The following is a 21,205-nucleotide window of genomic DNA, read 5'->3' on the forward strand; positions in this document are numbered from 1 at the left end:
TTGTGAATTCTGTGGCTGAATTCACTCCTGTGGTCACAAGTGGTACTGCAGCTTCTGAGCTTCCTCCCTCAGGTGTTCTGGTGAGCTCGTTAACTGCTTCATTACTTAACTCCGCCTGATGCTGCTATCCTTGCTCCTTGTCAATGTTTCAGTCTTGGATCTGAGCTTCTCCTGATTGTTCCTGTGACCTGCTGCTCTGTATAGCTAAGTGCTTTTTGCTTTTTTGTTGCTTTTTTTTCTGTCCAGCTTGTCTTTTGTTTTGCTGGAAGCTCTGAGACGCAAAGGGTGTACCGCCGTGCCGTTAGTTCGGCACGGTGGGTTTTTTTTGCCCCCTTTGCGTGGTTTTGCTTTAGGGTGTTTTGTAGACTGCAAAGTTCACTTTACTGTCCTCGCTCTGTCCTAGAATATCGGGCCCCACTTTGCTGAATCTATTTCATTCCTACGTTTTGTCTTTTCATCTTACTCACAGTCATTATATGTGGGGGGCTGCCTTTTCCTTTGGGGAATTTCTCTGGGGCAAGTCAGGCCTATTTTTCTATCTTCAGGCTAGCTAGTTTCTTAGGCTGTGCCGAGTTGCCTAGGTAGTTGTTAGGCGCAATCCACAGCCGCTTTTAGTTGTGTTTAGGATAGGATCAGGTGTGCAGTCTACAGAGTTTCCACGTCTCAGAGCTCGTTCTTGTATTTTTGGGTATTTGTCAGATCACTGTGTGCGCTCTGATCGCTAAGCACACTGTGTTTCTGGATTGCCTTCATAACACCTGTCATTAGCAAACATAACAGCGTACTACCATCTTCCAGTTCACAGAAATCACCAGCAATTCCTCAGGATGGCAGTATGGGTAAACCATCAGATTAAACATTTCCAATATTTGGCAATGCCCTTTGGTCTATCCATGGCACCTAGAATTTTTACAAAAGTTATCTCGGAAGTAATGGCCCATATTGGGGAAAAGGAAACTCTTGTAGTGCCCTATCTAGACGATTTTTTGATAGTTGGAAATTCAATTGCTCAGTGTACGTCTAGGGTAAATGGCATAATATCATCCCTACAGGAACTCGGGTGGATAGTCAACTGGGAAAAGTCAAAACTGGAACCCACAAGACGTCAAATCTTTCTAGGAGTTCTTCTAGACTCAGAAGATCAGTCATCCTTCCTACCAGAAGAGAAGAAGCAGAAGATTATTCAAAGAATCACGGCTGTAAGAAAAACTCCAAACTTAAGTTTAAGAGACGCAATGTCTCTACTAGGATCTTTGACTGCGTGTATATCGGCAGTGAGATGGGCTCAGGCTCATACTCGAATGCTTCAATACGAGGTTCTTCAAGCGGAGAAAGATCTTCACGGTGCTCTGAGCAGAAAATTCGGTCTATCACCCGCCACTCTTCACGATCTGAGATGGTGGCTCAATCTGGCACATTTGTCAAAAGGGGTTCTCTGGACCATCACTCCGAACAACGTAATTACAACAGATGCCAGTCCGTTCGGTTGGGGAGCCCATATGGGAGACATTCTAACCCAAGGGCGATGGTCGATCCAAGAGTCCCAGAATTCCTCAAATCTAAGAGAGCTTACTGCAGTCAAACAGGCTCTTCTTTGCTTACTACCATCCCTGAGGAATTCACATGTACAGATACAAACCGACAATATGACTGTGGTGGCCTACATCAATCATCAGGGGGGGACAAGATCTCGATCCCTGATGACCACTACAGCACAGATATTGTCTCTGGCCGAGAATCACTTACAATCCCTGTCGGCAGTTCATATAAAAGGGGAACTCAATATAGAGGCGGACTATCTCAGTCGCCATTCCCTCCGTCAGGGAGAGTGGTCCCTAGACCAACAGATATTCGATCGAATAGTCAATCTGTGGGGTTTGCCTATAATAGATCTATTTGCTACGAGGAAGAACAGGAAGGTAAGGAGGTTCGCATCCTTACACAGGGCAGACCAACCATTCATAGTGGATTCCCTTCGTGTCCGTTGGGACTTCCAGCTGGCATATGCCTTTCCCCCAATGTGTCTGATTCCGATAGTTCTCAGGAAGATCCGGGAGGAAGGAGCCAGAGTGATCCTAATTGCCCCCTTCTGGCCCAGGAGGCCTTGGTTCTCTCTCCTCAGGACAATGTCTGTGACCGATCCCTGGGTGTTGCCAGTGGTTCCGGAACTCCTTTCTCAAGGTCCATTTCGTCATCCAAATTTGGAGACTATTCACTTAACGGCTTGGAACTTGAGAGGGAGCTTCTGAAGGAGAGCGGGTTCTCCAATGCTTTAATTACTACCTTATTGAAAAGCAGGAAGGCGGTTACTACAAAGATCTATACAAAAATTTGGAAAAAATTCCTTATGTTTCATCAGCAACCATTAGGAGATAAGGCTCCGATTTCAGCTATTTTAGAATTCCTTCAGAAGGGCTGGGAATTGGGTTTAGCAGTCAACACTCTGAGTTCATGTTTCAGCCTTGGGAGCTCTATAGAACAGTGATGTATCTGGTAATAGATGGGTTGCTAGGTTTATTAAAGCATGTCAGCGTTCTAACCCAATCCATATTGTAAGAATACCCCCTTGGGATCTAAATTTGGTGCTTGAGGCGTTGACTGAACCCCCTTTTGAGCCATTAGACTCTATTTCGATAAAAAATTTAACTTTAAAGACAGCTCTACTTTTAGCATTAACGTCTGCCAGGAGGGTCAGTGATATACATGCGTTATCAGTAGATCCTCCCTATCTAATAATTCTCCAGGATAAGATTGTCCTAAAACCTGATCATGCATATTTACCAAAAGTAGCAACTAAATTTCATAGAAGTCAGGAGATTTATTTACCATCTTTCTATGAAAATCCAGGTTCAGAAGAGGAGAAAAAATATCATACCCTAGATGTAAAGAGGGCGATATTAGAATACCTGGATAGGACACAAAGCTGGAGACAGAGTAGGGCTCTGTTTGTTTCTTTCCAGAATCAGAAAAAAGGTTCTGGTGTCACGAAGAACTCTATCACTAGATGGATTAGAGAAGCGATATGTCTTGCCTATTCTGCCAGGGGAGTAACACCACCAGAAGGCATCAGGGCGCACTCCACTCGGGCCATGGCATCATCCTGGGCGGAGAAGGCAGATGTCCCCATTGAAATGATATGTAAGGCGGCAACTTGGTCATCACCTTCCACCTTTTATAAGCACTATCACCTTGATCTATCCGCTAATTCCAGCTTACAGTTTGGCCGTTCAGTACTTAGTGCTGTGGTCCCTCCCAGTTAAATAGTCTTTGAAAGTCTCTCGTTGTGGGTGCTGTCGTGGCGATAGGAAAACCGGTTTTTACGTACCGGTAATAGGATTTTACAGAGTCCACGACAGCACCCATACATTCCCCCCCCCGTATTTAGTTACTTATTCCTGCACTCTGTTGGAAGGTGTGCCTTAGAGATCACTCTATAAGGTGGTGGTATTTAGTAGTGTTTAAGATAATATTGTCATGTACTGATTCATTGGCGGTATCCCTTGTACTCTGGAACACAAACTGGAGGGCGAGGGGGACCGCCCCTTTTTAACCTGTAGGTTCCTGTCCGGAAGGTGGGCGGATCCCCTCTCTCGTTGTGGGTGCTGTCGTGGACTCTGTAAAATCCTATTACCGGTACGTAAAAACCGGTATTACCTGTTAGACCTGAAGAGAATTGGAAAAAAGAGGGCAAAGAGTCTATGGAACTTTCATTTGTGGAACCCTATTTGGGGACCACATATGAAAGAGATTTTTAGAACAGGGAGCTGGAACTGGAGCTTGCTCTGTCCACTCCACGCATTGACCCGTTATTGCAGTGTCTCCGGGATCAGTGCACTCCTTCTCTGATCCAGTTTCTAAAAACAGATTGGATTGAAATCGGCGCAAATTGTCTTTTAACCCTTTCTGTGAATTCTTTTCAGGGTGGAAAAAGCACATTTCAAATGCCAAATGTACCCTTTTGCTCGATTTCACTTGACCATTTGCAACACTTTGCTGGTTGCTACAGGTGTGTTAAGATGTAGGCCTGAATTAGGCCTTTTGTTACAGTGTTGCAAAAAGATTGTGCCATTTACCAAATGAGGCCCCTGCTGTCAGTACTAAGTGTTTACATTGAAGTATCCAATGAGTAGTTCGGCGATACAGACCACATTTGTGACCGCCCGCATGCATGAATTCTTTTGGAAAACATTGTGGACCACTGATGTTTGAATGTGGTGTATTATATGTATTTTTGAAAAAAAAAAAAGGGGTCTGTGCCGATCTTGAATATGCTTGTCTTGTCCATCTACACCTGTGTGAGTAGTATTCTAGTACTTTTGACCAACCATGTGCGCTGCCTGCAGGAGATAGAATCTGAGCGCGGAACCTTCACGTGCAGTCACAATGGGGCCTTTATCCATAGGCTCTGGAACTCTCACGTGTCACAATGGGCTCCGGAACTCTCACGTGTCACAATGGGCTCTTGGCCTATATCAGGCAGTGTAAAATGGCACCGTCTTCAATCTGTAGCTGGAGCAGCAGCAGACCACATGGTCTGTCTACACCCAGCTTCAGGAGAGCTGGGAAGACAACTGATCGCCTGCCTGTTTCTTGAATAAGCCTCCTTACCTTGACAAGCCAGCTGGTATGTCACTCTCCATAAGGAGAGACGTTACCCCTTAGACCTCAATCCAGAGCCTCTCACCTAGCCAAATCAGTTCTCATGCTTCGCACTGACGAGGGCCAACAGCCCCAAACACCATGTCTGCGAATTGAGATACTGATTTGGTTTTAAGCTTAAGTCATATTGCATGACTCGTCGTTAAAGAGTTGATTGTGACTTGTAGGATTGCTACTTCCAACAGGTGGCGCTATAGAGTTTAAGTCCTCTTTTTCTCTGAAGAGGCAATTTGCATATTTGCACTCTTTCGAAGGAAAGGGATGGAGGGTGTGTTAAAATAGGCGGAGTTATGCAGATTCAAAAATGCGTTGTGCCCAGCTTGAACACACACACCCACACACCCCCACACACACTCACACACACCAGAACTGTCATTTGAGAAGGCATCCATCCAGAGTTTCGACAAATGTCTTCCCCTTGGCAATCTTTTGCGCTGTCTCCCCAATGGGTGCTGGTTGTAGGTCTTGGTGGGGCCGTAGAGGCAAAGCATTTCAGGCAACGCTTCTCGGCCTTTCATGGCTTAGATCAAGTGGTAGTATCTGTTCTTATCAGTTTAATATCTGATACGTCCCCTATTTGGGGACCACATATTAAAGAGATTTTTATAACAGGGAGCTGGAACTGGAGCTTGCTCTGTCCACTCCACGCATTGACCCGTTATTGCAGTGTCTCCGGGATCAGTGCACTCCTTCTCTGATCCAGTTTCTAAAAACAGATTGGATTGAAATCGGCGCAAATTGTCTTTTAACCCTTTCTGTGAATTCTTTTCAGGGTGGAAAAAGCACATTTCAAATGCCAAATGTACCCTTTTGCTCGATTTCACTTGACCATTTGCAACACTTTGCTGGTTGCCACAGGTGTGTTAAGATGTAGGCCTGAATTAGGCCTTTTGTTACAGTGTTGCAAAAAGATTGTGCCATCTACCAAATGAGGCCCCTGCTGTCAGTACTAAGTGTTTACATTGAAGTATCCAATGAGTAGTTCGGCGATACAGACCACATTTGTGACCGCCCGCATGCATGAATTCTTTTGGAAAACATTGTGGACCACTGATGTTTGAATGTGGTGTATTATATGTATTTTTGAAAAAAAAAATGGAAAAATGGGGTCTGCGCCAATCTTGAATATGCTTATCTTGTCCATCTACACCTGTGTGTGTGTGTGTGAGTAGTCTTCTAATGCTTTTGACCAATCAGGTGCGCTGCCTGCAGTAGATAGAATCTGTGCACGGAACCTTCACGTGCTGCTGCTGTCACAATGGGGCCTTTCTCCATTGATTCCGGAACTCTCACGTGTCACAATGGGCTCTTGGCCTATGTAAGGCAGTGTAAAATGGCGCCGTCTTCAGTCTGCTGCTGGAGCAGCAGCAGACCACATGGTAGGGGGGGTCTGTGCCCAGCTTCAGGAGAGCTGGGAAGACAACTGCTGATCGCCTGTCTGTTTTTTGAATTTCCCTCTCTCTCGCTCTGCCTGTTTCTTGAATAAGCCTCCTTACCTTGACAAGACCGAGCTGGTATGTCACTCTCCATAATTGGGAGAAACGTTACCCCTTAGACCCCCAGTCCAGAGCCTCTCACTTAGCCAATTCAGTTCTCAAGCTTCGCACAACAGCCCGAAACACCGTGTCTGCGAATAGAGATACTACTGATTTGGCTTTAACCCCAAGTCCTATTGCATGACTCGTTAAAGAGTTGATTGTGACTTGTAGGATCGCTACTTCCAACAGGTGGCGCTATAGAGTTTAAGTCCTCTTTTTCTCAGAAGAGGCAATTTGCATCTTTGCACTCTAAACAATAAGGGATGGAGGCTGGCTTAAAATAGGCGGAGTCATGCAGATTATGCAAAACGCGTTGTGCACTCCTTGAACATACACAAAGTTTCTGGAAATGTGTTCCCTGCGGCAATTCTTTTGCCAACTCTCCACAATGGGTGTCGGTTGCAGGCTTTGGTGCGGCCGAAGAGGCAAAGCATTTCAGGCATCCGCTTCCCGGCCTGAAATGGCTTAGATCAAGTGGTAGTATCTGTTCTTGTCAGTTTAATATCTGATATGTCCCCTATGTGGGGACCATGATCTATTAAATGGATTTTTAGAACAGGGAGCTGGAAACGGAGCTTGCTCTTTCCACTCCATGCATTGCCCCGTTATTGCAGTGTCTCCGGGATCAGTGCACCCCTTCTCTGATCCGGTTTTTAAAAACAGATCGAATTGAAATCAGCGCAGCAAATTAAAGGTTTAGAACTGTCTTTAGAAGATGTAGACGCTTGCCTTTCCATCCGTCGTCGCCGCCGCTCAAAATCTGGTTAGTGGTAGTATCTGTTCTTATCCGTTTCATATCTGATACGGCCCCTATTTGGGGACCATGATCTATTAAATGGATTTTTAGTTTTCAGTGCACTCCACCTCTGATCCGGTTTCCAAAAACAGATGGAATTGAAATCAGCGCAAATTGCCTTTTAACCCTTCCCGTGAATTCTTTTCAGGGTGGAAAAAGCACCTTTCAGATGCCACATGTAGCATTTTGCTCGATGTCACGTGACCATTTGCAACATTTTGGGTGCCTTGGCCTTGCTTTCACCTATGTATGTCAAGCATTGTATTGCATCCAATATGCAATCAATCAATCAATCAATCAATCAATCAATCAGTCTTTGCTGGTTGCTACAGGTGTGTTAAGATGCAGGCCCGAATTAGGCCTTTGTTACAGTGTTGCAAATAGATTGTGCAATCTACCAAATGAGGCCCCTGCTGTCTGTCAGTACCAAGTGTTTACATTGAAGTATCCAATGAGGAGTTCGGCCATACAGACCACATTTCTGACCGCCCGCATGCATGAATTCTTTTGGGAAAAATGGGGTCTGTGCCGATCTTGAATATGCTTGCCTTGTCCAGCTCTACACCTGTGTGTGTGTGTGTGTGTGTGAGTAGTCTTCTAATGCTTTTGACCAATCAGGTGCGCTGCCTGCAGTAGATAGAATCTGTGCACGGAACCTTCACGTGCTGCTGCTGCTGTCACAATGGGGCCTTTCTCCATTGACTCCGGAACTCTCACGTGTCACAATGGGCTCTTGGCCTATGTAAGGCAGTGTAAAATGGCGCCGTCTTCAGTCTGCTGCTGGAGCGGCAGCAGACCACATGGTAGGGGGGGTCTGTGCCCAGCTTCAGGAGAGCTGGGAAGACAACTGCTGATCGCCTGTCTGTTTTTTGAATTTCCCTCTCTCTCGCTCTGCCTGTTTCTTGAATAAGCCTCCTTACCTTGACAAGTCAGCTGGTATGTCACTCTCCATCCATTAGGAGAAACGTTACCCCTTAGACCACAGTCCAGTGCCTCTCACCTAGCCAAATCAGTCCTCTTGCTTCGCACTGACGAGGGCCAAGAGCTCCAAACACCGTGTCTGTGAATTGAGATACTGATTTGGCTTTAATCCTAAGTCATATTGCATGACTCGTTAAAGAGTTGATTGTGACTTGTAGGATCGCTACTTACAACAGGTGCTTGCTGCTATAGAGTTGAAGTCTTCTTTTTCTTTTAAAGGGGCAATTTGCATATTTGCACTGATAGTTGCACTCTTTGGCGCAAAAGGGATGGAGGGTGTGTTCAAATAGGCGGAGTTATGCAGATTAGGCAGAGTTAGTTAGGCAGATTTCAGAAAAACGCGTTGGGCCCAACTTGAACACACCCCCACACACCCCCACACACCCCACACACACCAGAACTGCCATTTGAGAAGGCATCCAGAGTTTAGAAAAAAATGTCTTCCCCTGGGCAATCTTTTGGGCTCTCTCCACAGTGGGTCCTGGTTGTAGGCCATGGTGCATCCGGAGTGGCAAACCATTACAGGCTATCGCTTCTCGGCCTTTTGGCTCAGATATCAAGTCTAGCCAGAAGGACTCCAGGCACATCGTACTCTTGGCCTTGGGGCATCGGCGGTATACCGTCTTAAGCCTCATGCTGCTATAAGGGGTGGATACGCAAGGAGACCTAGAAGGCGATCGACCAGCGGTTTAATCGAAGATGGCAGTAGCGGCCTCAGTGCGCTATGCCAGTGCTGGCGATCTTCGTATCAAGAATTCCTTTAAGATCGAGGTGGACGAGGCATGCAAGGAGAAGTTTACTCTGAGGTTCCTTGTAAGAAGAGTCCTGCTGGAAATCTTGGGAGTGAAAAGAGGAGACATCCTGGCCCTGCAAGATCGTCCTGGTTCATTTACCCTGACTATGGAATCAGAGAGTGCATGCCAGAATCTCTTTCACCAGATTCATCTGCATCTGTCAGAAGAAGACCTCAAGGGACTCAAGTTTGTTGTTCTATATTCTGGTGGGGAAAAGCCGCTTGTCGTCCAGATGAGCAACCCTCACGTCCCTTTGGTGAATATCATTTGCTTCCTTCAGCAATACTTCCCGGATTTGCGTTATTCCCACAAGGTGATGAACGAAGAAAACCTGTGGACGGGGAAGCATAGGTTTTTTGTTAAATTTATGGAGGACTCTAATGGCATCGGAGGGCTTCGCCACCCCCCATCAAGTTTTCTGATTGGCAGAGAGCGAGGGCGCCTCTTCTACCCTGATATGCCCTGATTCTGCTGGAAATGTATGCAGTTTGGACACACTTACGAAAGCTGCACAGAAGAAGTGGCAATCTGCAAAAAGTGCTATGAGCGAGGCCATGCCACAGCCAATTGCACCAACAGCATGGTGTGTAACATCTGCCGGCTGCCTGGTCATTCCTTCCGGGAGTGTCCGCTAAAGAAAAAAGCAGAGACTTATGCCGAAACGCTGAAGAAACAACCCACTGGTGCATCCTCTTCAGCGCAGAGACAACCTGCCAGTACTCCAGCAAGGGCGCCTACATGTGTTCCAGTGGGGGCGCCCACCAGTACTCCTGCGCCTGCACCTGCTTCCTGTATTCCAGCACAGCCTGTGACACAGAATCAAGCTGCAAGTGAGCCTGCTAACAAGACTGTGTCTGTACAAGGGGTTGTCAAGGCCGGTGCCTCTGTTGTGGTGTCTGGCAGCAGTTCTGTGCCGGTGCCTGCAACTACTGTGCAGATGAAACCTGCCGGTGCTCCAGCGCCTGCACTGGCTGCGCAGGGGCCTCTATTAGAGAAACCAGGTCCCCCTGACAAGACAGATGCTTCGGCTGATCAAGAACTTGAGCTGGAGGATGAAGCAATGGAGCTGGAGAGGAACAGGAAGAGGAAGACAGAAGACACAAGTGTTGTAAAATCTTCTAAAAAGAATCCTCTGAAGCCGAGCCTCCTGCAGTATAAGCCGAAGCCACTACCCCCTGTGGCTCCCCCTGAAGAGCCACAGCCTTCAGATCCAATAAACATTGAGTTCTCGGACTCTGATGTCCAAAGCCCATTGACACCTGTGGGCTTTATGTCTGACTCTGACAGTAGCGTAACCTAAAACTGTCTTATCATGAGTTCTTCAATCAAAATTGCCTCACTCAATGTGAGAAGCATAAAGGGCCCTACCAGACCAGAAGGGCTGCTTTATTGTCTTATTTGTCTACACTAGACTGTGATGTTTTTTGCCTACAAGAGTGTAATATAGACTTTGACGTGAATTATGCTGACTTAAGAAAAGACTGGACTTGCGGACCCTCCATCTGGTCCGGTGATAATAACAATCGTTCATCTGGAGTCGGAGTACTCTTCAAGTCGCACGATTTCAAAGTCAATTCCTTTGTAGACGTCAGTTCTGGTCGTGCTCTCTTCCTGAAGGTCAGTTTCAAAGGTGTGGAGTTTAGACTGGTAAGTCTTTATGCATCTCCTGAGAAAGAAGAGAGATATCAGCTCCTAGAGGATGTACAGTATTACTTGCCTGGATCAACGCCACTGATATTCTGCGGTGATTTCAACTGTATATTACCTGGAGAAGGGAGAAGTACAAATTCCAGCGCACCTAAAAAAGACAAGACAGAGAAACAACTTAAAGATTTAATAACTGACTTTAGCTTAAAGGATGTTTGGAAAGAGGTGAACAGAAATGACCCCGGCTATACTTGGGAGAATTCTTCATCTAAGTCTCGCATTGACTTTATCTTTGTATCCCAACATATGAAACCTCAAGCTGCTGTTTTAATCCCTAACATCTTCTCTGACCACAAGTTGCTTCTATCAGAGTTAGAGTTACCTGGACTTGTCAAGGCAAGAGGAGTCTGGAGATTAAACACGACGTTGCTACAAGATCCAACGGTAAGAGCAGATTTTAAATCGTTTTTTAATTACTTAAAAACTAAGCAACAGAAATTTTCCACTTTGCTTGAGTGGTGGGAAAATAGTAAGACAAAGATAAAATAATTTTTTATAAAAATCAGTATAACTAAAGCCAGAGAAAGGTCGGCCTGGCACAAGAGACTTATCACCAAGTTGCAAACATGCTACCAACTGAGAGAAATAGGCGTAGAAATGGAAGATCTTATTGAGAGCACAAAGAAAGAAATTAAGAAAAATATAGAGTCTAAAGGAAAAGAGATTATTTATAATTCAAGAATCGAAGTCATGGAGAAAAATGAGAAATGTTCGAGATTCTTTTTTAAGAAAGTAGTCACTGCCAAAGAAATGATCACTGAACTTGAAGGTGAAACAACCTCTAATGGTATGCTCAACCAAGCCCAGCTTTTTTATCAAGACCTTTTTAATGAGAAGCCTATAGATCAATCTTTTACTGTGGATGCCTTAAATTCTCTAAAGCAAAAACTAAACCGAGAAGACCAAAAGCTGCTATGCACAGAAGTCACCTTACCAGAAATTGATGCTGCTATGAAAAGCTTTTCTTATGGGAAGACCCCTGGCTCTGATGGGCTACCAGTTGAATTTTATAGAGAATTTTGGAGTCTTTTAAGTTCAGAAGTGTTTTTAGTCTTTAAAGAAGCACTCAAATGTGATATCCTGCCACTATCCTGGAGAAGTGGACTGGTCTCCTTAATCTTCAAGAAGGGAGCTAAGTCCCAGCTGGCTAACTGGAGACCGATCATTTTGCTTAATGTGGACTATAAGCTAATGTCTAAAATTCTTGTGAATCGATTTAAAGGGGTTTTCGCCAAAGTTATTCATGAAGACCAAGTATGTGGAGTGCCGGGAAGAGGAGTCGCTGAGCACCTTAATACCATCATCTGGTACCAGCAGATGAGGAAACAAGATCTCGCCATTTTATCATTAGACTTTCAAAAAGCGTTTGACCGTGTGTCACATCAGTTTTTATGGTCTGTTTTAAGGAAAATGGGCTTTCCCGAAGTTTTTATCAAGCAAATTGCACTTTTATATAAGGACTCTTTCAGCAAAATTTTAATCGTTTTTTTAACAAAAGAAGTTTTTCTACATTCTGGAGTGAAACAAGGCTGCCCCCTGTCTCCGATTTTATTCATCTGTGCAATAGAACCTCTTCTGTCCATGTTGAGAGCGGATAAAGTTGTTAAAGGAGTTCCCATTCCCGGTGGACATGGAAAAGATGTCAAAGTTATGGGTTATATGGACGATATTACCATCTGCTGTTCATCTCCCGCTGCTCTTAGGAGAGCTGTCAGAGTCACAGAATTTTTTTTGTGAGGCCTCAGCCTTTAAGCTTAACATAGACAAATGCGATTGTTTTGCCCGTGGGAACTGGTCCGATGTATCTATACCCAATCTTCCGATACAATCAGAGAAAATTAAAATACTGGGCATTATTTTTGACAAACAGAATGACGGAAAACAAAGTTGGAATGGAGTAAGTGAAAAAGTGCAGAAAAAAATTGAATTTTGGAAATTAAGAAAACTGACAATAGAGGGGAAAACTCTCATCATCAAAGCCCTCCTGCTTCCCATCATGCTGTACCTTAGCCTTGTTTTTCCTCCATGTGAACTCACCACATAAAGATTGCAAAGGACATTGTTCGAATTTATCTGGAGTTCAAAGTTTGAGAAAGTCAAAAGGCAAATAATGCACAAGCCACATCATCTTGGAGGCAAAGATGTCCCTAATATCAAATTGTTTTTATACTCAAAGTTTTTTAGCCTCTATTTTAAGAATTTGACAGCTTTTAGCCCTTGGGCACACTTTCTGCGATATGCTGCCGGACATATTTTTAGGAAGCGGAAATGGGTGTTTATTTCTCAAACAGGCCCAGTCCTGCTGTCTCCTCCAAAGCAGTATCTCATTTTGGAGAAAGCAATAAGAACATACGACTTGGAGACTTTTGACATTGACACTTTAAAGAACCCAAGGAAGCTGCTGCAACAAATAAAGAGGAAAGAAACTATGACGCCAATAAGCTACTACTCTTACAACAAAACTGCCTCAGTATGGAAACTAGTAAACGCACCTTATCTGACAAATCAACATAAAGACTTGTCTTGGATGATAGTGCATGAGTGTTTGCCAACTAGAGACTTCCAATACAGGCGAAGACTTAGCAACATACAGACTTGTCCTAGGAACCAGTGCAATAACGATGAAACAACTATGCACCTTATATGGAACTGCGACTTTGCACAACAAGTCTGGAAAGAATGTGGTGAACTTATAAAATTTTGTTCAGGTCTCACTTTTTTAAACCATGAAATAGTTTTGCACGCAATTTTGCCAAATTTGAACAAAGAAAAAGAAAGAGTTTTATTGTGCACTTTAAGTTGTATAAAGAGTGCTTTGTGGAAAACAAGGAACATCCTGCTGTTTAAAAGGGACTACATAATAGTAAGAGACTGTATAAGGCTGGCACTAAGTGAGCTGTACAAGTATTACCTTCTAGACATGAAGAAGCTTGGAAAGAAAAGAGCATTAAGTATATGGAACTTTCATTTGTGGAAAATGCTATTCTAAAGATACGAAAATAAGATAAAGACTACGAACTTTTAAATATAAACGCAAAAATCTGTTCTTGTCAGTTTAATATCTGATACGTCCCCTATGTGGGGACCATGATCTATTAAATGGATTTTTAGAACAGGGAGCTGGAAACGGAGCTTGCTCTGTCCACTCCATGCATTGCCCCGTTATTGCAGTGTCTCCGGGATCAGTGCACCCCTTCTCTGATCCGGTTTCTAAAAACAGATCGAATTGAAATCAGCGCAGCAAATTAAAGGTTTAGAACTGTCTTTAGAAGATGTAGACGCTTGCCTTTCCATCCGTCGTCGCCGCCGCTCAAAATCTGGTTAGTGGTAGTATCTGTTCTTATCAGTTTCATATCTGATACGACCCCTATTTGGGGACCATGATCTATTAAATGGATTTTTAGTTTTCAGTGCACTCCTCCTCTGATCCGGTTTCCAAAAACAGATGGAATTGAAATCAGCGCAAATTGCCTTTTAACCCTTCCCGTGAATTCTTTTCAGGGTGGAAAAAGCACCTTTCAGATGCCACATGTAGCATTTTGCTCGATGTCACGTGACCATTTGCAACATTTTGGGTGCCTTGGCCTTGCTTTCACCTATGTATTAAACTGACAAGAACAGATAAGGTTTCAACATGATATTTATTAAGTCATATACAAAGAACATGACATAACATTATTTACAGCGAGTATAAAAACCATTCCAGAAAGAACAAATCATTCAGTACAAAATAGTGTTCCACATATAAAAATTCCATCTCTTATTTGCCTCCTGTCTACCCACATCTTTGATATCTTTTTAATAATAAATATACATTTCACTAAAAATTATTCTGATACAGTCATTTATGGAAATAAAATCACGTTTAAAAAATAAAATGTTTCTGACCTTCTATAAAGCACTCTTTGCACAATTTATTATGCACCAACATATCTTGTTTTGATGCAAGGTGGGGCAATTAAAAAGTCCATATAAAACATACTCGTGATTAAAATCTCTCAACCCACACACCCATTTTAAAAGCACCCCTAATATTTTCCACAGTTCTTGAGCGTAGCAGCAGTCCCAGAACAGGTGTAGCACAGTCTCACTGCTCGCACATGAGTCCCTTGGACATTTTGCTCGTGCCACCAGGCCCCTTCGGTGCTGGAAGTCTCTAGTAGGGAGGCACTGGTGTACGGACATCCAGGCAAGATCTTTATGCACATTTGCAAGAAATTTCCCATACACGTTTCTCCACACGCGCTTAGATCTGTTCCATGAGAAGTTGATTACCTCCGACACTCCGTCTTCTCTCCTTAGATGAGTCATTAATCTCCTGAGATCTTTTAAAAGGTCCGAGTCCAAGTTTGTTAAATCATATTTCCTGCATACTTTCTCTAAAATACTATGGTGCTTAGGTGGGCGTAATAAAACAGGCGAGGATAGAGATGGCCGAAGCCATCTCTTAAAAACATAACCACAAGTATACTTTAAAAACTGACTAAAAACACTATTTGAATTAAAAAGCTTAAAACAGAAACGGAAGAAATTTATGTACAAAAACCTGGTCAAATCTGGGACATCTTTGCCACCATTTTGATGTCTCTTATACATTTCTGTGCGCTTTAATTTCTCCATCTTTGAGCCCCAAATAAACATAAAAATACAACGGGTCAGTTTTCTAAGCATTAAATCAGAGGGAGGGTACACCATTGCAACATATAACATCATTGGTAATAAAATGGACTTGATAATTAAAACTTTCCCTTCGATTGACAAACTCCGCAAGTTCCAGAAAGATAATTTCTTCACCATTTTTCCTTGTACCTCCTCCCAACTTTCCCTCCCATCATTTTCTTTATTAAAAGTGATACCTAAAATCTTTACATTATCCTGTTTCATTTTGACCGCTGGTAGGTCAACAACATCCCAAGTACCGATTGTCAAACACTCTGTTTTATTAAAATTTAACTTAAAACCCGAGGCCTGACTAAAAAAACTGGTACACCTCACCACCCTCCGGAGAGAAGCAGGGTCCGTGCAGGTGGCGGTGACATCATCCATGTATCCAAAGACTTTAATTTGAGCCCCTCCTCCACCGGGAACATGGCCCCCTCGAATTACTTTATCTTTCCTGATCTGGCATAATAAAGGCTCCATTGCACAAATAAACAGGATTGGGGAGAGCGGGCACCCTTGCTTCACTCCGGATTCCAGCGATATCTCACCTGTTAAAAAACCATTCAGAGACTTGACTAAAAGAATTCTTGTATAAAACCATAATACGAGACACAATAAAATCTGGGATCGCCATCTTCTTTAAAACACTAAAAAGATACTTATGTGATACCCTGTCAAACGCCTTCTCAAAGTCCAGCGCCAACAGGGCTACATTTTGACCACGGTCTTTAGAATACCATATTGTGTCTCTAATAACATTTAAAACTTCAGTAATACTCCTTCCTGGCACACTACACACTTGTTCAGGTTGTATTAACTTGTCAATTACTGTTTTAGGCCGGCATGCAATAATTTTAGCAAACACCTTATAGTCCATATTAAGTAGGGTTATACGCCTCCAATTTGCGAGGTCCTCACGGGTCCCTTTTTTCTTAAAAATCAAGGACACTATCCCCCTCCTCCATCCCTTCGGCAACTGTTCACACACAAACACTTCTTTAAAAATTTCTAAAAGATCATCTTTTAAAATATCCCAGAAAGTCAGATAAAATTCTACAGGAAGACCATCCGCACCTGGGGCTTTGCCCTTTGAAAAACTCTTAAAAACACTAAAAAGTTCTTCTAGGCTAAAATCCCGAGCTAAAAAGTCCTGATCTGACTGACTAAGTTTGACATCTAAAATATTAAGAGCATCACGTAAAAAAGAAAGATCTATGCTTTTCTCACTAAAAAGGAAGTTGGTAAAAATCAGTTGCCACTTTTTTCATCCCTTCTATAGTAGACTCTCCATCAAGGCAGGTAATTATCTCCTTTATACAGATACGCTCCTGCTTATAAGGAGACGCATACACATTAATTATACGGAAGTTGAAGCCATTTATGTGTGCATGAACTAATATTGCCCTGCCTGGCTCAATCTCCGTAACAGAAGAAATTACAATATTGTTACCACGACAGAGCAAACCTACTCCAGCAGCTTTGTGAATATTTGAGCCAGACCATACTGACGGGCCCAACTTCCAGTCCTTTTTTAACTCCTCATATCGTAGTGCATGCTGTAGGCCACACTCCTGCAATAGACATACATCAAAATCTACTGTCTCCAAATACTGAAAAAGAGCAGCCCTGCGGACAGGACTCTTTAAAGACCTCACGTTTAGTGAGACACATCTTATAGATGGCATGCAAATCACGTTGGGAAAGTAACATCCGTAATCATATCGTCTTCTGAATTTTGACCCACAACCTCCTCCAGGTTTCCAGGTGACGGGGAGTCAAAAGAAATGTTACAAGGGTCCGAGGATGAGACTGGGTACCCCGTCTTTCTCAACCATATCTCTCCTTCTTCCAAGGTGACATCAGGCGACTCTGGATTGACCTCTGGGATATCCTCTGCCCGAATCTTCTTCCCGCTAGGCTCAAGCAGGTCACTGAAACAATCCTCTTCGGCCACTGCGACGTGACCTCTCTCCTCCATGACATCACCTGGAAAAAAACACACTGCGTTCTGCTGGCTCGACTCCCGAGGAATGTCTGGGGCCTTCGCAGCCGGGCCCCCCAGCACCAACATACTGGGGGCACCCTGCTCCAACCCAACAGACTCATGAACATGGCCAGGGGTTTTGGCCTCCGCTGCAAGAGCGGCAGGACCCCTTGGCCTCGACTCCCGAACCTCCGACTCCACAGCCCGCTCATCAGAAGGGGCTAAAAGATGGATAGGCAAACCATGAGAGGAGGTACTGGGTTCTTGGGCTCTCCCAGCCCCCACAGAGGACCCAGCAGCCTCTGCATAAGTCTTTGCTCTATTGGGGCAGTTCCGGAACACATGTCCATTATCACCGCAGAGATTGCATCTCCTGCCTAAAGGACAGTCCTTCATTTGGTGCCCATAATTACTACAATTATTGCAGCGGTCCACCTTTCTGTCCTTGCAGGATGCCTGCGTATGTCCCATCTTTCCACAGTTCCTGCATGACATTGGCATTCCAGGATAGAACAAATACCCCCTGCTCTTACCAATAACGAAAGTTGATGGGGGGTGTAACATTCCTCCGAAACCATTGGGGTCTCTTTTTCAGGCAAACTAAGAACCTCCTTTTCCCACACCAGAAACCAACTCCGTTCATCACTTCTCCTTGGTATCATAGCTCATCACAGTACCGCTTTAAGTAGGTGGCGATGTCATCTACGTCCACATAAGGGTTGGGGAAGTGAACCACCACAGGGATTTCATCATAGGCAAATAGGAGACAAAAGGTTAGGTCATCAAGCTCATCCATGTAAGAGTTCTCATTTACCTTTTGCACCAGTTGTTGACAGCATCCCTGGGTCTTAAAGGTGATGGTGTAGGTTCCTTTAAATTCATTGTCCTGGAAACAGAAGATGTCACTCCTCTCAAACTCCAAGACTCCAAGCAAGATCTTATGGCAGATGAAAGACAGGTTCTTCTCCCTCCGAGCACTTTCACTGACTTCAATCCTCACGGTATTCTTCATCCGGGATTCCCCCGATGCATAGGATAGCAAAGCCGGCATCCTTCACAAGGTAAACCACACCGACTGTAAGAAAAGGCATAAACCTTTAGGGGATCCCTTCTCGTTGCCCACTGACTAATCCTCTCTCCCAATAGCAGCAGGGGGGTGAAGTTCCTCCGAAGAGGAACGATCCCCCCAGGCCAAGAGAGAGGGTACCGAGGGCACCTAACCCGACCAGATTGCACAGGTAAACCTGATTGATCTAAGCCATTTCAGGCCGGGAAGCGGATGCCTGAAATGCTTTGCCTCTTCGGCCACACCAAAGCCTGCAACCGACACCCATTGTGGAGAGTTGGCAAAAGAATTGCTGCAGGGAACACATTTCCAGAAACTTTGTGTGTGTTCAAGGAGTGCACAACGTGTTTTGCATAATCTGCATGACTCCGCCTATTTTAAGCCAGCCTCCATCCCTTATTGTTCAGAGTGCAAAGATGCAAATTGCCTCTTCTGAGAAAAAGAGGACTTCAATGTAAACACTGAAGTATCCAATGAGGAGTTCGGCCATACAGACCACATTTCTGACCGCCCGCATGCATGAATTCTTTTGGGAAAAATGGGGTCTGTGCCGATCTTGAATATGCTTGCCTTGTCCATCTCTACACCTGTGTGTGTGAGTAGTCTTCTAATGCTTTTGACCAATCAGGTGCGCTGCCTGCAGTAGATAGAATCTGTGCACGGAACCTTCACGTGCTGCTGCTGCTGCTGTCACAATGGGGCCTTTCTCCATTGACTCCGAAACTCTCACGTGTCACAATGGGCTCTTGGCCTATGTAAGGCAGTGTAAAATTGCGCCGTCTTCAGTCTGCTGCTGGAGCGGCAGCAGACCACATGGTAGGGGGGGTCTGTGCCCAGCTTCAGGAGAGCTGGGAAGACAACTGCTGATCGCCTGTCTGTTTTTTGAATTTCCCTCTCTCTCGCTCTGCCTGTTTCTTGAATAAGCCTCCTTACCTTGACAAGCCCGAGCTGGTATGTCACTCTCCATAATTGGGAGAAACGTTACCCCTTAGACCCCCAGTCCAGAGCCTCTCACCTAGCCAACTTAGTTCTCATGCTTCGCACTGACGAGGGCCAACAGCCCGAAACACCGTGTCTGTGAATAGAGATACTGATTTGGCTTTAACCCTAAGTCCTATTACACGACTCGTTAAAGAGTTGATTGTGACTTGTAGGATCGCTACTTCCAACAGGTGGCGCTATAGAGTTTAAGTCCTCTTTTTCTCAGAAGAGGCAATTTGCATCTTTGCACTCTGAACAATAAGGGATGGAAGGTGGCTTAAAATAGGCGGAGTTATGCAGATTATGCAAAACACATTGTGCACTCCTTGAACACACACAAAGTTTCTGGAAATGTGTTCCCTGCGGCAATTTTTTGCTATCTCTTCACAATGGGTGTCGGTTGCAGGCCTTGGTGCGGCCGAAGAGGCAAAGCATTTCAGGCATCGTTTCTCGGCTGAATGGCTAAGATCAAGTGCAGTGGCTTAATGGTTGCTGTACTTGGTCTGGTCTAAGGTGCCTGGGGTACCCGGTTCGTCGGCCTTGGGGGATTTTCCTCACTTAACGGTGGGGACTTCACCCCCTTGCTGCTATAGGCGTCCGGCTTAGTCCCCAGACAACGAGAGGCGATCACCTACCGGGTCGCTCTGCCATGCGCACAAATGGTGGTTCCCCCCACATATGGGGTATCAGCGTACTCAGGACAAATTGGATAACAACTTTTGGGGTCGAATTTCTCCTGTTACACTTGGGAAAACACAAAACTGGGGGCTAAAAAATAATTTTTGTGAAAAAAAAAATATATTTTTCATGGCTCTGCATTATAAACTGTAGTGAAACACTTTGGGGTTCAAAGCTGTCAAAACACATCTAGATAAGTTCATTAGGGGGTCTACTTTCCAAAATGGTGTCACTTGTGGGGGTTTCAATGTTTAGGCCCATCAGGGGCTCTCCAAACGTGACATGGTGTCCCATCTCAATTCCAGTCAATTTTGCATTGAAAAGTCAAATGGCGCTCCTTCCCTTCCGAGCTCTGCCATGCGCCCAAACAGTGGTTTACCCCCACATTTGGGGTATTGGCGTACTCAGAACAAATGGCACAACAACTTTTGGGGTCCAATTTCTTCTCTTACCCGTGGGAAAATAAAAAAATTGGGGGCGAAAAGATCATATTTGTAAAAAAATATATTTTATTTATACGGCTCTGCATTATAAACTTCTGTGAAGCACTTGGTGGGTTAAAGTGCTCACCACACATCTAGATAAGTTCCTTAGGGGGCCTACTTTCCAAAATCGTGTCACTTGTGGGGGGTTTCAATGTTTAGGCACATCAGGGGCTCTCCAAACGCAACATGGGGTCCCATCTCAATTCCAGTCAATTTTTCATTGAAAAGTCAAACCGAGCTCCTTCCCTTCCGAGCTCTGCCGTGTGCCCAAACAGTGGTTTACCCCCATATGTGGGGTATCGGCATACTCAGAACAAATGGCACAACAACTTTTGGTGTCCAATTTCTTCTCTTACCCTTGGGAAAATAAAAGAAATTGGAGCTGAAGTAAATTTTTTGTGAAAAAAAGTTAAATGTTCAGTTTTTTTAAAACATTCCAAAAATTCCTGTTAAACACCTGAAGGGTTAATAAACTTCTTGAATGTGGTTTTGAGCACCTTGAGGAGTGTCACTTGTGGTGGGTTTCAATGTTTAGGCACATCAGGGGCTCTCCAAACGCAACATGGGGTCCCATCTCAATTCCAGTCAATTTTGCATTGAAAAGTCAAACGGCGCTCCTTCCCTTCCAAGCTCTGCCATGCACCCAAACAGTGGTTTACCCCCACATATAAGGTATCGTTGTACTCAGGACAAATTGTACAATAACTTTAGAGGTTCATTTTCTCCTGTTACCCTTGGTAGAATAAAACAAATTGGAGGTGAAGTAAATTTTTTGTGAAAAAAAGTTAAACGTTAATTTTTTTAAAAACATTCCAAAAATTCCTGTGAAACACCTGAAGGGTTAATAAACTTCTTGAATGTGGTTTTGAGCACC

General features: G+C 44.3%; 1 long non-coding RNA gene, 2 other non-coding genes and 3 pseudogenes across 3 annotated transcripts in view; 5 read left to right on the top strand and 1 right to left on the bottom strand.

Annotated features, from left to right (window-relative positions):
- The first annotated feature begins 3,717 nt into the window (after nucleotides 1-3,717).
- Nucleotides 3,718-3,840, top strand: LOC138668286 (U2 spliceosomal RNA; annotated as a pseudogene).
- Nucleotides 3,841-5,157: 1,317 nt separating this feature from the next.
- On the top strand, nucleotides 5,158-5,351 carry LOC138668001 (U2 spliceosomal RNA). Its single transcript, XR_011319036.1, has one exon. It is a non-coding gene; the product is annotated as a U2 spliceosomal RNA (small nuclear RNA).
- A 1,288-nt stretch (nucleotides 5,352-6,639) lies between these two features.
- LOC138668008 (U2 spliceosomal RNA) lies at nucleotides 6,640-6,836 on the top strand. The gene has a single exon (XR_011319043.1). It is a non-coding gene; the product is annotated as a U2 spliceosomal RNA (small nuclear RNA).
- A 3,487-nt stretch (nucleotides 6,837-10,323) lies between these two features.
- LOC138663552 (uncharacterized) overlaps nucleotides 10,324-21,205 on the bottom strand; it is a 50,210-nt gene continuing 39,328 nt past the window's right edge. Inside the window, exons 2-3 of the long non-coding RNA XR_011318211.1 lie at nucleotides 10,534-10,566; nucleotides 10,324-10,434 (exon numbers count right to left, since the gene is read on the bottom strand). This is a non-coding gene — a long non-coding RNA (uncharacterized lncRNA). The remainder of the gene's footprint in view (nucleotides 10,435-10,533; nucleotides 10,567-21,205) is intronic.
- On the top strand, nucleotides 13,492-13,671 carry LOC138668171 (U2 spliceosomal RNA; annotated as a pseudogene).
- Nucleotides 13,764-13,896, top strand: LOC138668292 (U2 spliceosomal RNA; annotated as a pseudogene).

This window comes from Ranitomeya imitator, chromosome 2, assembly GCF_032444005.1.
Source record: "Ranitomeya imitator isolate aRanImi1 chromosome 2, aRanImi1.pri, whole genome shotgun sequence".
Lineage (NCBI taxonomy): Eukaryota > Metazoa > Chordata > Amphibia > Anura > Dendrobatidae > Ranitomeya > Ranitomeya imitator.